The 17,395-nt window shown below is 37.7% G+C and overlaps 1 protein-coding gene across 2 annotated transcripts in view; it reads left to right on the top strand.

The window, feature by feature from the left end:
* The window catches only part of HIBADH (3-hydroxyisobutyrate dehydrogenase), a 110,455-nt gene that overhangs the window by 24,450 nt on the left and 68,610 nt on the right, over nt 1-17,395 (top strand). The window lies entirely within an intron of this gene.

Below are 17,395 nucleotides of genomic sequence, written 5' to 3'. Positions count from 1 at the left end.
CGAGATGGTTGGACAGTGTCATCAAAGCTACCAATATGAATTTGACCAAACTCCGGGAGGCAGTGGAAGACAGGAGGGCCTGGCGTGCTCTGGTCCATGGGATCATGAAGAGCCAGACACGACTTACGTTGATGTTGAGCTTCAGACAGTTTTTTCCACTCTTCTCTTTCACCTTCATTACAAGGCTCCTTAATTCCTTCTCATGTTCTGCCATCAGAATGGTCTCATCTGCATATCGGAGGTTGTTGATATTTCTTCCGGTAATCTTAATTCCGGTTTAGGATTCCTCCAGTCTGGCCTTTCACATGATGTATTCTGCATATAAGTTGAATAAGCAGGGAGACAATATACAGAATTGCCGTACTCCTTTCCCAATCTTGAACCAATCAGTTGTTCCATATCCAGTTCTAACTGTTGCTTCCTGTCCCACGTATAGGTTTCTCAGGAGATAGATAAGATGATCAGGCACCCCCATTTCTTTAAGGACTTCCCATAGTTTGCTGTGGTCCACACAGTCAAAGGCTTTTGCATAGTCAATGAAGCAGAAGTAGATGTTTTTCTGGAACTCTCTGGCTTTTTCCATAATCCAGCGCATGTTAGCAATTTGGTCTCTAGTTCCTCTGCCCCTTCGAAATCCAGCTTGTACTTCTGGGAGTTCTCAGTCCACATACTGCTGAAGCCTGTCTTGGAGGATTTTGAGCATAACCTTGCTAGCGTGTGAAATGAGTGCAATTGTCTGTCTTAGCTAACACCAAATTTAGCTGTCCAGTAGGAACATCCAAAATTCGAAGAAGACTTTTATGTAATCTAAAAATGGAACTTCAGTGATAGGAAGCGGAGCTTCTAGCTACTACATAAAGCTGTGTAATATGGATCACTCAGGTGCTTGCTAACGGTTCTTTGGCATTCAGCTATTTCTAAAAAATATTTTGCAGAGTGGTGGCTTTTAAGCAGATAGTCATAGAAGCTGTTGCCATAAGAAAGCAGTGGATCTATGGTAAGCTGACTGAATGTGAATTGAGATCCAGGGTGATTAAAAATCAGTGCCTTTTTTTAATTGATTTAAATCACAGGTTAAATTGTGATTTAAACAAAACTATTACGATCACTTTGATTCAGATCAATTTGATTTAAATCCAATCTACCCTGTTAAATTCTAAGTAAGATGAGGAGTGGAATAAATATTATATAAAACAGGATAATTGATTATTACGTGCTGTCAATGCAAGGGATTCTAACTTAAAAGTAATGCCACCAAGATTTTCTAGATATAAAATTTTTCCCACAGTTTGCTAATCCTTGTTTCTGATTATGTTCTGATACCATGTATGCCACTCAAGGGGGCAAGGCACTTAACTTGAATCAGCCACCCATGCTCCAGATGATCTCAGCAGGTCCCTTCTCAGGAAGCACAGTGGAGATTTGAACTTTCAGTCCCTGGACATTGTAACCCACTAAACTATGGTAGTTCAAGACTTTCAATAACTTGGCAAATAGTAATCCAAGAATCAGTTATGATGATGAACATGATAATAATGGATAATAGGAATTCCTTCCCCACCCCACATTTGCATTGTTTAAACATCATGTCAGTATCCTCAGTCATTTTGTGGTTTAGTCAATACAGTTTCAAGTAGAATCCAGTTTATCGTATTTGGGTTTGCCAAAGAATAGGCAAAGGGAATGTGTATGGCTAGAAAGTCCTGGAGGGCTGTCGTTTCAACATTCAGTATTTGAATTCTTCTGTTAGTGTCTTCATACGTCTAGTACCTTCTATCAACTACTTTTTAACAAGCTACGTTCCTCTGCAGACGTCTGTAATCTGAAGTCTTTCCATGTTCCTTTCCAATTGTGTCTTGCCTGTGAGAAGAGAAACTGGAATATGTTAACTCATTTATTGATGTTATAGTGACAAGTGTAAACTGAGAATGAAGAAAGTAGTCTTGGTACTACTTGCATGCTCTTGCCAGTATGGCATTTGCAATAGTTGCTGGTGTCAAGGCTGTACTATCCATTATAGAATGTACAGTAAGTGTGTATATAGCTCTGAACACTTTTTCTTTCTCTTAATAGAGAACATAACCTGTTGAATGGAGCTATTTTTAATAACTTGTATAAATGATTTCTAGAAGATTGAAACAGTAGGCAGTAGAGCTTGTTAAAGACTTGTTACTTTACAAGCTTGAAAGAATTCAAAATATGGCTTGCTTACTTTTTTTTAAAAAAATCCAAACTCTCTTACAGATTACTGTCCAGAGCCAGCATCAAGTCTGTACTTTGCTTGTCTTTTTAAAATGCAAACAGGCACCCTTACTCTTTATATTTACTGAATCAGAACCCTACTGTTTCCACTAGCACTGTGTCTAATTTATGATGTGACCACAAAAATGAAAATTATTTATATGTTGGCACAGAACAGCACCACTGTCGTTAAGCGTCTGTTGGCATTTCCATTATAAATCCTCCCTTGGAGAAGTTTATAACCTGGCGTTTTTACTTTGCTTCAGGCTTTCAACATGTTTCTATCCAAGCAGAATTGTGTGTGGGGTTTTTTTTTAAACAAAATTTCGTTTAACTAAGCTTGGGTGACTTATTTGTCTTTGAGAACTAGTATCTCAGGCTAGAATTTAGAGTGTGGTATTTAATTTAGTTGCTTATATTTGGTCAGCCCTGTGGTGAAATAAAATAATAGAAGCTTGTAAGTGACTTTACAAACTTTGCCTCCTCTAAGGTAGTAACTAAATGGCATGGGAACGTATGTAATGGCCTTTTCCTGCAAGCTTTGGGGGAAGCATATTGCTGCGAAATTCCTTGAGGGAATCTTAAGACTGAGTTGAGTAAAATAATGACTTCTAACAAATGAAAAATAAGGTAGGATTTTTAAAATGATACTTCATTAAATTAACATATGGGTTCAGGAAGCCAAGTTGATCAGGTTTGCTAGATTGTAGTAAATAATAATCTTTGAACTGCAGGGCTGGAAGGGCCTGATGGATCATCAAATCCAGCCCATATCAAGGAGGCACAGTGGGGAATCCAGTTCCCAACCCCATGCTCCGTAGCCAGATGCCTAAGCCACTGAGCTATTCAGCAGTTGAATGTTGACTATCTTGTCCCATAAACTATTTTCCTGCCTTCTTATAGTCAGAACTTGATTTTTCTCCCCTCCACTGCACAAAATAGTTTCAGGATCTCCTATTAAACTGATGGAAAGAGGATACCTCAAAGAAAGGGAACCGCCTAACTAGATGGGAACATTCTGGATCAGAGATATGGTTTTATATTGTATGGCATAGACCAGTTGGAACAGAAGAGTTGCAGGTCACCTGACACAGTTTCTGTGTGGGTTGCATTCTGAATTGTGACTTCAACATTAAACTAGCCTTTTCTTCATCCCTTTCACCAAAGAACTTAATAAGTTTGTTTCAGGTCAGATTTGGGGGGTCAGTTATGGTATGGCAATTGAGTGATAGATCATCCATCTTGCATAGATCTTGTACTGCATTTATGAAATAACCTCCCACCTGAAATTCACCTGATCCCTTCAGTGGGGATTTTCAAGAGACATCTTAAAATACGGTTATATAGACAGGCCTTACCGGACTGTACATCTACAGAGTACAATGGTAAACTCAGCACTTAAGTCACCAGTTTCGCTATTTTGCTTTTATTGTTTTATGTTGCTGTTGTTTTTAGTTTAATTCATGATATGTTTATTTAATTTTGAGTTCTTGTTGTGTTTGTGTAACTATGATTCCATGTTTGTTCCTTTTGTTGTGAACTGCCCAGAGTGGCCCAGAAAGATAGATGGGTGGTATATAAACTGAATAAATAAATAAATAAAATAAATACTAGAGACGTAGGCTCACTCTGTGCCATTTCCAACCAGGACTAGAAAAACTGCTGCTAGTCAGTGTTAACACCTCCAGCCAGATGGATTAATATGGTCTGTCTCAGGATTAGGCAGCTTCCTATAATCTGGTGTTTTCACAAAGCCATTTTGACAAGAACTCAACGTTTTTGCGTATTTATTTCTTGGCTGTCTTAAATTGATGCTGCACCTATTCTTTCTCTGTTCTTAAGTACATGGACTTCCATTTCTCCTGATACAGTTTAAAACAATCTAAGGGAAAGACAATATTTGCTTGAAACATACCGTATTTTTCTGTGTATAAGACGCCCCCATGTATAAGACACTCCCCACTTTTCTAATCCAAAATTAAGAAATCTAAGTGGGGCTTAGCAAGTGTAGTGGGAAAGGGATCAAAGTGCTTCAGGATTGCTTTGATCCCTGCTTTCCCCTCCACTTGTTTTTGTTCTCTCTTCAGCTTACTTCCATGTATAAGACGACCCTCAATTTTTAGTCTAAAGATTTTAGAGAAAAGTATAGTATTATACATGGAAAATACGGTAGTTAAAAGAGGGATTGGATAACAAGCTTTATGGTGGTCCCTCCCCTTTCTTCAGTGGCAGCAAAAGTATACTAAGCAGTACTGGCCAACTACTGTTTTAATTTACCACCACCACCCTTATGTAGTTTCATTCCAGGGCATAATGAGAAATTTAAAAGGCAGCTAAACCCAGCTTCTTCTACCGCTCCAAATCTCATGCTTTGAAAGCCTTTAAAAGAAGACAGGCAAAACAGGTCTCACCAGTAGATGATAGAGTTTAGGGGCCATGACAGCTGCCTCAGGGTGCCCAGTGGTAATGGTAGCCCGGAGTTGAGATTATTGTGTTCTGGCAGGTTGGAATAGAATACCTCTTTGTGGCTATGCTGAATTTTGAAGAAGAAAAGGGGGGGAAAAAGAAATGGATGTCTACTTCAAATAAATGAATGATAGTTGGGTTTCCTGTTAGCCGTGGCTTCAGACAATTTCTCTCCAGCTGTCAAGTCCTTTTCAGCTGAGCAACACAGTTTACTGGTGGTTGCACCTTTTGTTTTTCTCTTCTACTGCTGTTTGGGCTGGAAATCAAAACTGTTGTGCTTCCAAAGAAATTTTATTTCAGGAAACAAACTGTAATTCTTGATGTTTTATACTCTATAACTATGCTGAATATCTCCCACACCAGCTGATAAAGTGGCAGTGAATATTCCCTAAATTCGACTTGAACCTTGGATATCCCAAGTAATAGCCCCTAAAATGTAGAGTATTATGAGGAGACAAAGGTTTATGGGACACAAGGTACTTGTTCAGTAGAAACAGGCTGAAACATACCATGAAATGCAACTTTTTCATATATTGTTTTGTGGTTTGTCTAGAGTTCTAGCTCTGTTCCATGGCCAAATACTGACATACGTTACACAAAATATTGTAGACTATGTCCGTAGTCCTAGTACTGCTAGTTTATTCAGCTGGTCTTCCCTTGGGTTATAGTTTTTATTGTCCCCAACTCCCATAATGAGTCATCTGGACGTATTGGTGAATGTAACACCTAAGCTCCCTGCCATTTGTGAGAGTAAGACACAAAGTTTAGCAGCAGATACAGGGTCTCCTTAGATCCAGTGTGTCAGTGGTCCCCAACCTTGGGCCTCCAGATGTTCTTGGACTTCAACTCCCAGAAATCCTGCCCAGCAGTGGTGGTGGTGAAGGCTTCTGGGAGTTATAGTCCAAGAACATCTGGAGGCCCAAGGTTGGGGAACACTGCAGTGTGTGACATGAGGGTGGGAATGGCTTTTGGTAGAAAGGAGAGCACTCTGCTCTTTTTTCCTAAGAGGTAGCAATGTTAGTAGCTCAGTTAGTTGGGTACTCAGCTGGGGAGATAGAGGGCAAGAGTTTGATCCTTCACTATATCTCCCTGCAGAAGAGCCAGCTTATGTGGCATTGAGCATTCTGCACAATCCCAGAACTCCCCCAGAAGAAGGGAATGGTGCACTACCTCTGAGTATACCTAAAACACCCTAGAAAGGATCAGCAGAAGTTGAAATAGACTTTACAGCACATTATTTTTTTTATTGGCCATGTTAATATGTTTTAGCATGCATAACTAAATGAGGGGGAAAATAAAGCAAAAATAAAGAACTAAAATGAGCAAAAGCAAAAATGTGTGGTACCTTTAATGCTAAGAAATTGATTTTAGTGTTTTGTGAATAACAAACTATTCTAGATGCACAGAATATGGTATTCAAGACACATGCAGTATTCAAGGTTTATATACAAGTTTCCATAGTTGTGGCGACAGTGGGATTCCAGAAAAGACAACTGTATTATTAACGTTGGTCCTAAATTTTCAAAGGTTGAATTAGGTCAAATATCCTGGTAATTGTAAGGCCAGTTACAAAATTCAATTGTAAGGTCAGTTACACCAGTCAGTTTCCCTTTGAGGTGTTAAATATGCAATACATTCCGCTTTCAAGAAAGCGGAACTATTTTCACTGAAGCCAGGAGTAGCCTGTTGTATTTCAAATCCATTCTGGAAAAACCATTTGGGCTGTACACAAAGCTAGTCCAGAAAACTCCACACGTTGGCTGAAATCCAGTAGTAAGTCACAACTAGAATAGGCCCATTGAATCAAGGGAATTTATGGAGAAGTTGCCTCATCCAGTTCCCACTGATTTAGTGGGCCTTCTCTCGTTCCAACTTACTACTGGATTTTTGCCATTGTCTTTTAATGTCTGCAGTATATTAAGAACCCCTTTTCTTGATTCATACCATTGGTTTACAGCTGGGATTTTTCTATTACTTTTCCTCTAAAGAAGGCATTCCTTCTGCCCATATTGTGCACAGTGGAGGCAAACAGTCCTTCAAGAAATAACATTTAACTTAGCTAGAAGTGTTTTTATTTGAAAATCAATTTTCAGTTATCTCAAAGTTCATTGTCTGTTTTCGTTGCCACTCATTTTTTGCTACAGATTACATCTCTCTATTGCTCAGTTAAAGATTTGGTTTAATTCTGATTTTTTTGTCCCTTTTACTGTCTATTTGACTATTTGGGGAAATTGCTTTCGTATGCTAAGAACATACAGACTACAATGCTGCACCTGCTTCCCTGGGAGTGAGAACAATTGACCAGTGGGATTATTTTCGACAAGACAGAAGATTGTGCTGTAAATGGGTTATTGGGTTGTTTAAAATTTGAATATTTTGGAAGCACATGTAATTGCTACTTGAAACCAAGGTGACAATTTTGCTGAATCATTTGCTTGTAGCAAAAAAAAAAAGAAAGAAAGAAAGAAAAAGAAAAGAAAAGAAGCCAAAGTGCCGTTGAGAAAATTGCCCTCTTTGGATAAAGGCAATTATAAGAATATGTTCCAGAGGAACCACCTCAAAATATACACTGTGATCCTATATCTCATCTGATTTCTACCAGATGTCTACGCATATTACTGAAGAAGATATGGACCAGCTATGGGTCAAACTCAAGGATTTCCTTGAGCATTGAGAGAGAGAATGATCCCAATAGGAGCTTTTCACATCTTCCATAGTCTATAGATTAGCTTCTTTTTATCTGTGAAGATTTTCTGTGATCCAGGAGAGGCTATCTGAAAATTGAGTCATGGCAACTGGACTTCTTAATTATTAGGTTGTAACATTTCGCTACTCATCCAAGTAGCTTCTTCAGTCTGAGGAGAGTTGGTAGGAGACCCCTGATATATCCTCCATGTTGGTTTTACTTTCCCTTGGTCTGAATAGGCTCTTTAGATGGACAAAGGACTAGGGGTGAGTGAAAATCCCACTTCTGCAGTTCTTCTCCACCCATTGATGTGGATCATTAACATTAACAGTACTTTTTAGTCTTTTTAGTGTGTGATCTGATCTTTCTGGGTATGGATGAAAGGGTAGCATGGTAAATAAGAGACAGATTATATCTAAGGCCTCCACCCCTGTCGAGTGAGGGATGTTCTATATCCACACGTATGACCTCCCTGACCCCTCTCTCAAACCACCTACAGTAGAACCTCTACTTAAGAACTTAATCTGTTTTGGAATGGTGTTCTTAAGTTGAAACGTTCTTAAGTTGAAGCAAAATTTCCCATAGGAATGGACTGAAAACCATTTAATCCGTTCTGGCTGTTTTTTTGTTATCTAGAGGTGCGTTCGTACATTGAAGCATTAGTTCCCATAGGAACTAATGCAAAGCTGATTGATACGTACTCTACCACTAGGGGGAGAATTTTTTTCAACCTAAGATGACCTAAGGTTAAAAAAAGAGCAGGAAAGGTTTTTTTTCCTGTTCTTATCTTGGATTTCTGTTCTCAAGTAGAAGCAAATGGAGCTGTTCTTAAGTTGGATTGTTCTTAAGTAGGGACGTTCTTAAGTAGAGACCCCACTGTATCTTCCAGGTCCAAAATGAGTACATCTTGGTCATCAAATGAGAGTCCTTTTTCCTTCAAAGGAAGGAACACTACTGATAGTTGTCCTGAGCCGTTGCCCCTCCTGTACTGGGCCATTCTTCTACAGTGGTGCCCTGCTTGACAACAATAATCTGTTCCAGGAAAATTGTTGTTAAGCGAAATTGTCGTCAAGCAGAAAAAAACCATTGGAATGCATTGAAAACCATTCAATGTGTTCCAATGGAGAAATACCTCATGGTCCAGCGAAGATCGCCCATAGAGAAGCACCGATCAGCTGTTTAAAATCACTGTCTTCTGAAGCAGGGGTCCGGAAAACAGCCATTTTGCGAAGGAAGGGAAGCCATTTTGCAGAGCCAGAAAAAATGTCATTTAGCGAACAAACGGTTTGTGGAGCAGGCTCCTAATTGATGTCAAGGGAAAAAAAACCCATTGGAACCATCATTTTGCGATCGCAATAGCGATCGCAAAATCATCGTAAAACGATTTCAACGTCATGCGGGGTAAGCATCAAGCGGGGCATCACTGTATTTAGTGCCTGTTTGGTTTCTCCTATGTAGAGCTTGGAACACTCCTCTTTGCATTGGACCAGCACAGGAGGGGCAACAGCTCAGGACCACAATCAGCAGTGTTCCTTCATGGCCTTTTTTTTTGGGGGGGGGGGTGTTTCTGTTTTTTGGGGGAAGGGGGGGTTCACAATGGTGGTGTCCTAGCTGTGAAGGTACTCCCCAGAGGAGTTCAGTTGACACCATCTACATTGTGATATTTCTTAATTTTTTTAAAAAATGTATTTTCCTAGGCCTTTTAAATTTGTATTTTTAAACATCCTTTTTATTCCCTTACAGTACAGTATTTGCTTTAGTTTTGTTTTTGTTTCCTTTTTCTATTTTAGATTTGACATTTGCTACGTTATATTTTAATTTTTTAAAATATTGCTGTGAACTGCCCAAATAACTATTTTTTCTGGTATACAAATAATTGAAAAATATATTTACAGATACATATATTATATACTGTGTTTATTTAGATATTTATGAAATGTATTTCCCCGGGGGGGTGTAGGTTTGATGCATACATTAACCAAGCATTTATTATTGTCTGTAAATCATATCTGGATAAATATATAGACACACGCATACATTCATACTTACACATACACACACATACATACATAGAACTGTTTGTGGCTGTTGCATTGCAAGAAGATATTGGAGAGCACATATCCAAATATGCAATAGGACTTTCTTATATTTTTCCTGCTTCAGCTACCTGCTTTACTCTCCAGACCCACTCTTTTAAGATCTGGAGGGCATCCTTTGAATAGCATCTTTGAGAGGAACTAGCAGAAATTGGGAACACTCCCATCCCCTTTTTGGGAGAATTTCCTTCCACTTGGATAAGGAGCTCTCTGGATCCTGCCTGTTTGGAGGTCTGTACCTTTCCTACTTCTGTCCTAGAGAGGCAGCACTTACTAGAGAGACAAGTGTCAAAAAACACATTCAAAGAACTAGTTTTTGTTATGCCTTATCCTCTGCAAACTGAGTAAACTAACACAACTTACTCTCAAGGAATTTGAAAAATTGCAGCCAAGTGAAGTTTCTTATAGATTATTTGTCCTTTTGCAGAATAGTTAAAGTGCCATATACTCACAGCGTGGCAATGACATGATGCTTTCCTGATTTGTAAGATTATTAAAAGTAACCTTACATTTAAACTTTCAGATAACTGAGCAGTGCAATCATTCTTTTAGAATAATAATTTTGAAGCTGAAAAAAATGTCCATTTGAAGCCACTCTTAAATTTATTCTACATAGCTCGTACATCTCATGGACTGATTTCTACTATCTCATCTGGTATAAAATGTATGTATTGATGTATGCCATCCTAAACGCTTAACAGAAGACCTTACTAATGCAACTATTAAGAAGAAGGAGGGGGAAAACTTGTTTCACATTGAGGTCAAGGTCATTTGATTGTCTGCCAAATAGCTGGTTTAGCAATGGCAGGAAAATTGCAATTAAGTCAACATTCATATTTCCACAGGAAGACCTGCTGTATAAATCAAAATTCTTTTAAAAGCAATAAAATCACGCTGTAAAACCCAACATCAGCTCTCAACCTGCAGCATTTTCCAGATTATTAGAATAATTATTTTGCTTCAGGTATTTCAAAAGGTGACAGTTGGCTAGCATTGTAAACTGCACCACTGATGAGAAGAAAAATGGAAAACAAACAACACAAAAAATAAATCAACATACATGTATATTATGACTGTTAGCATGCAACACTAGAATATTAATCCTTCAGCCTATCTAAAATAACAAAGAACTGCTGGATAGTTTAGTAGTTTAAGTATCTGGCTGCAGAGTCAGAGGTTATGAATTTGATTCCCCATTATGTATTCTTGACAGGGGCTGGATTCACTTGATCCATAGGGTCCCTTCTGGTTCTGCAGTTCTAAGATCATGATTATTATGATTAATATTATTATTGTTATATCAACATATTCCACTATGCTGAGAAATAAAAAAATAAAAGGAGATACAACTAAGGAAACTTTACTAACACAAGAACACGAAAATAACACAATAATACAAAAAAGTGTCCCTCCTACTGGGACCATCTGGGGATATAACCTATTTTTCCTTCATTACAGAATCCCATTCCCCTTCTAAAACTGCATTGATTCTTGTAAAGGTACAAAAGCATTCCCTTTATTTAACACAAACTCAGAAATTCTCTTCATATAGGAATAAAGACATTCTTATGTAACAATCCCTTTTGAATTTTCATATTGCACATTAATTTATTATTAATACCATATTTCCCCCAAAATAAGACAGGGGCTTTTATAAATAAAAAAAAATAAAATTTTATAATAAAATAATAAATGTTATCAAATAAAAAGAGAGAGAAAACAAGTTTTTAAAAAGAGAATGGCACCTTGTGTTCTCTTTTAAAAGTATCAGTAGTGATGTTGGCAATACAGAAAATTCTGAAGTCCTTATTGGGACTCAGAATAGGTACAAACCACCTGTAAGCATTCAAAATCACCAGCTCACAATAACATGATTAAACAAATAAAAACAAAACAAAACAAAACAAAACACAGTTACAGTATCAAAACACATGCAAGCAGATTCTGTGAGAACAAAAGTTTATTAAATATATTTAAATTATTATTAAATATTATATTAAAACAGATTAAAAACCGTTTAAAAGCACATGTTGCTGGACTTTGGCTCTTGGCCTCCTGACCATTGGGAGTGGGGGCAGAGAACCTGGAGCATTCTAGGTGTTTTAGGACTTCTACCCCCATCAATAGTAACCAATGTAATCAATGGCCAGGCAGTTTTCATTTCTACATCTGGGGAGGCTCATTCACTTTTTCCACTGAAAGGAGACTTTTAAGGCCGGTCCATTTTCTAATCAAGTTCAAAATGTTACTCACACTTTTCAAAGCCCAGAATGTTATGATAAGCACATTTGAATTGCCAGTGTTGGAACCCAGCTTTAAAAGCCAGTGGATGTAGTTTTATGAGTGCACTCTGAAATTTTGATAACCTGTAGATGGTTCTCTTCCTGCACAATCCTGACTTAACCACTCAGGTTTTTGGAAGAGGGCCTCAATGTCCTGTCATCATCATAACTGGCATTGTTAATGGAAGAAACCTCTTTCAAAGGGAGCCCCAATTTCTAGGATCCCCAGCTTCAGTAGTTTCACCTGTATTTCTCTGAAGCTGTTTTATTTACTTGATCTTATGAATAGAATGACAGATTGGAACTTTGGGGAAAAAAGGGTTTAAATCCCTATTTAGCCATGGAAACTTATAGGGAGAGTTCAGCTGGTAAAACCACTCCTTAAATATCTCACCTTGAAAGTTCTAACTTGATGGCACAGAAGACGTGCACACGCATGCGGGATTGATTGACATTTTTGGACTGTGATCTGCCAATTTCCCCTGAGCCTGGCAGGTTTTACATTATGCCATCTTGCATTGGTGAAATGAGCACCCAGCTTGCGGGGGGGGGGGGCAATGTGTAGCCTGCATAATTATCCTGTAAACCCCCCAGAGAGTGCTTGAAGCACTATGGGGCTGCATATAAGCAGCATGCTTTGCTTTGTGTTCTGACTTTGTGTATGTTCATTGTAAGCTCCTGGTGTTGCTTCTGCCTTTAATAGAAAAGCGCTCTATCCGTGTTTTAAGTAAGCGATAAACATGGCAGTAAAGAACTGCCTGTGATCTGAGGCTTTGTAGCAGAGTAAAAAAAAAAAAAAAGAACTATTCCTCCAAGGACCTGAAACATCATATTTTGGTCCCCCAGCCCTCAGCTTATCATCTTAACAACCTTGTGAGGTAAGCTGGATTGAAAGTTAGTGACATGCCTAGGGCCCACCCAGTGAGGTTTATGGCCTAGAGAGTCTTTGAACCCAGGTCTCCCCAGACAAAGTCCCAACACACTGTCTACTTCACTACACCTCACTGGCTGAGGATTTTATAGGTATATGCTACTAGTACTTCAGACTGGAAATGTTAAAGCTGTACTCTTCAGCATTAACACTGGCCCAAGAGAGATTATAAACCATTTTGAACAAAATTTATTTAACCTATTAAAAAGTCAGCCTTAAACTGCAGTTAATTAGTTTATACTATTACCTCACTTTCTGCCAAGGACTAAAATTCACTCAAGAGTTGAAGGAGCTGTATCAGGTGAGTTGACTGTTACCCATATGGAACTTTAAGATAATGATGAGTTTAAATTTCCTCTTAGAGCTAAGTGAGAATAAAACTGAAGGCAATAAATACTGTTGGCCAAAGCCATTAAACCAAAAAGCTGGGAATTCTCCAGTTCTTGACTTAAATTGTTTGTTTATCAGCTGGCGCCTAGTCTGGAGTCCAGAGCTGGAGATTTCTATCTGTGACAGAACTTTGAAACTCTTGCAGGACACTTTCATTTTAACTTAAGGTAACTTGAGTTTATAGCTTTGGCTTTAAAGATTACTAATGATTTACTCATTTCCTTACCATTTAACCAGAGTGGACTTTTTTCCCAGGAAGGGATCTGTGTTTATTTAGGGTCTTTGTCTGTGGAGGGATTAAAAGGCAGCCCACCAGCATAGTGAACTTGATGGCAATAAAGGGTCACCAAAACACGCCATAAAAACATTCTTACTATGGAATTAATTATACAGTGTAATTTTACAAAGCAGCCCGGTAACTCTTCTTTAAGGTTTCGGTAACATTTTTATTCTTGTTCAGAAGATGTGGAGGACAATTTTTATTTAAGTTTAAGAAGCCTGATGTGCAGATAAACTAATCCAGGCATCCATTTTGCAAAGACTTAGAACAACTGGGAAATCCCAGTTCTAGTTCCTGCTATATGTATAGATTTTAAGCAATGTATTAAGTTGTGTGCAGTGAGGACAAATGTATTTTTAAGGCTCTGTAAACAGATGAAACGTTAGATATTTACTGTAGCCCCTTCCCTGCTCCCCCCATCCCACAACTGTTCAGATTTGGTTTCCCCTCAGAACCAGCTTTCATCCCTTTCAAAGGAATCCATTAATTTTCCTCACCACCAGGTGGCATTGCAACCAAGCCTGATTTAAAACAGCAAGCGGACATAGAAACATTTGACCAAGAAGAGTCTTCGAAATTCACTACTGTTATTTTTTTTAAAAAACTTCCCTTTAAAAGAAAATTCTTGCTGCTTGGCTAATCAAAACATCAAATCTTCAAACTTCACATGAATATGTTCTTATTTGAATGCATGGCTGTTGGAGTGATAAGGTAAAAATTAAAATGACATGGGAAACTTCTTTCCCATCAAATTAGCATTCCTGAGTCTTTTTTAAAAAAAATCAACACTTAGCTTTCAGTTTTGCAATGACCATGGACTTCTAAAATGCACTGCTCATTTTTTATTCTTTAAAAGTGTTTTAGCATGTTGTTTTCAAAGGATCTTGCTCTCTCTTTAAAAGCTTATTGCACTTTTGGCATGCTATAAGAGGACTGTGCACCCAGAACAGTTTTACCATGTGTCCCACATCACACAGCATACAAAGCATACAAAGAGAAAATGTGGATCCAAATAAAGAAGCTTGCAGAAATACCAGCAGTTGAATGTGAATTATTGCTGGCAGTTACACCAATGTGTGTAGAAAAAGATACCGGTTGGCAGAAATGAGACATGATATACATACCTCCCCATCACTGTGGTCATCATTGAAATGTGCACGGCAGGTCTGACTATACCATTTTGCTTTATTTCCTGTGTGTAATTATTACACAGTTTTTACTAATTAAATGTAACTCTTGGGGTATAACTGCTTTTGAGTCAGAACTATACTAAAACATTTAAGGGTGTAACTTTATTTTCATTGACCACTTCATTTGTATACTGTAATGAAATTATTTTATTTAAGTATACCTAACCCTTTCCCTGCTGGCCAGTATGAACGCCTATGGAATTTGTAGTCCAAAAAAGTAACTTCTACAAGCTCTGTTCTGGGATGGGTATGGGATCTGTCTCATGCACCAGATGAACACTAAGAATTTGCTTCAGGGTCATCAAATGCATTGCTCATTTCACTATTTAAACAAAATTATTGCCACCTCAAATTACAGTATCTTGCTTTGCTTATTTTTCCCTCTTCAGTTAAACAAATGTCAGTACTTTTTTAACAAGTTGCCTTACCATTTTTGAAAACATTTGGATTTTCTAAACTAAATAAATAGTGTATAATTTTCTAAGAAGGCATTCATGCTGTTGAATCAAATTAGAAGATGGCAACAAAGAAAGCAAAATTGCTTTGTGGGAGCAGGGTTTTTTTTTACTCTGTGTTTTATTTTTGCTTAATTCAAGAAGGTGATAATTTATCAACAGCTTTATGAAGTGTCATTCATCTTACACCATTACTCTTTCTCTTCAAGTATTTAATGCGTATAATCTGTTGAGAAATGTATATGCTTTCAAAGTAAGAGTCTCTGACCTCCCACCTTGTCCTCAGACCCCAATATATATCTTCTGGCCTAGTAGTATAATTAAAAAAAAGCTTGGATACTTTCTGTCTCAGAAACTGAACCCCCAAGTGCATGTCTGTATTTTTTTTCTTTAAGAAAAGTTGCTCTTAATACGATTTACATATACAGTGTGTCCATTTTAGAATTGTTTCTTGCTTTAAACAGTCATATACTTTGCTAAAAAGCAGTAATATAAGGTAATTGTGACTTTTGACCCTCAGTGTTAGACTTTTAAACTTGATTCAGCAGCCTGTTTCTCAGCTTTGTTGTGTGTGATATTGCTACTTATTTAACATCAAAAAGCTGAGGTAGTTTGCCTTTATAGATTGGGCCTGGCCTCTGGAATTGCCTCCCGCTGTCACTGAACCGTTGTTCAGTTTTAACGTGTCAGATTTTCTCACCAGAGCTCTTAATAAGCAAGACTTTAGCTAACACATTAGACTTTATCAAATCTGATGTAGCAGGGACTGTGCTTTAGTAACTGCTCCATTCATTAACACACATAATAGCATGGGCCCTTTTTGTGGAGCACTTAATGATGTTGTGGAGTAATGACATGCACATGCAGATTTTTATATTGCATGTAATCTTTGTATTTTCCCACTTTCTTTTTAGCAGACATTGCTTTAGGTCTGGAGTAAATGAGTATTTTTAGGCAAAGATTTCCCAAAGTAAACAGGCCTCATTAAAAATAATGGTTGCTAGCAGGGGGAGATCCCGAATTAAAGTATGAGCATATAGAGCCTCTGAAGGCATCATAAATACAGTGCAGATTCACTACAAGTTCAGTTTGCAATGGTACCTATTGCTAATGATGTTGCTATGGAAACTTTCGTGTTGTGCTGAAAAACAAAGAGATTAGGTTTAAAAGGAAAAGGTAGAGTAACAGCTGCCATCTTAAATGATCTATTGATATAAAATATACGTATTACAGTGGAAGTCTAATCAATATCATTTTCCTTCTTCAGTTTTTCAGTTTGCCTGAGTTTGTTTTTCTATATTTAGATGAAAGAGCAGATGAATCTAGCAATGTGGCCATTTAAAAATAATGATCAATTTATTTTTATTTTTGTAAAAAAAAACTTTCTTGGACTGCTATATGGAAAATATCTCTAATAATACCATCTGCTTTGGCAGTAAATTCTTTAGAACAATGTACTGCATCTGTGAAAGAGCTTTAGTCATTATATGGAGCTGACTGAAATTAGTTATGTGGTGAGAAGGGACAGAGACTTTTTAGTTGTGGTACCAAGACATATTATCTTCTTGATAATGAAGGAAGATTATTCTCCAGGCATTCCAGAATGACTGTGAATTGGTATGAAGGTATAGTTTTTAATCTATTCTGATTATACCCAAGTTGAATATGTATGGTGCTGTTCTGCTATTTTCTTCTTAATTGTGGTTGTAGATTGAGGGTCTTTTTTGTGTGCCATCTTGAGGACATCCTGTAAAGATTTGTAACAGATTGCAGGAGAGAGGTTCTGGGTCAGTTTGGGCAAAATTATATCTATAGAATTGGGCTCTTTATCTGGAAAGAAGTGTTTAAAGAGATTTCTGACTACATTCACTTGAATATATTACTGTCCTTCCTTGTCAGCATGGCGGGGTCAGGAGTTAAAGGAACAGGACTAGAGTGTGCATTCCAGTCATAATGTGATTTTATAGTAGAATGGCTGAATAGTGATTTTTCTGATACTTTTCATCAAGTAGGACAGATGCTTGTAAACTATGGTGAATGAAAAGGTTGCATTGTTGGATAAAATTTGTACATGGTATATTAACAATACTATTTTAGGTCTTTAAAGCTGGGTGGTGGTTTGATTAAATCACTCACAAATTCTTCTGACCATGGACATGGGAACTGTTGGTCATTTTTCAATTTATCCCCCAATTGGATAGCTTATTATATACTGTATTCTTCATGTCATCTGTCTTAAAAGAGGCTTAGAGGCTCATAAAGTGGGCATCATTCCAGTCTCACCATTCAACAAACCTGCATAATAGGTTAGGCGGAGGTACTGATTGGCCCAAATTCAACTAGTAAGCATCATGGCTGTGCAGGGTTTGAACCCTCAT

The sequence above is a fragment of the Pogona vitticeps genome, chromosome 6 (assembly GCF_051106095.1).
Source record: "Pogona vitticeps strain Pit_001003342236 chromosome 6, PviZW2.1, whole genome shotgun sequence".
NCBI lineage: Eukaryota > Metazoa > Chordata > Lepidosauria > Squamata > Agamidae > Pogona > Pogona vitticeps.
Note: the sequence above shows the minus strand (reverse complement) of the source record. Positions and strands in the feature narration are given on the sequence as shown.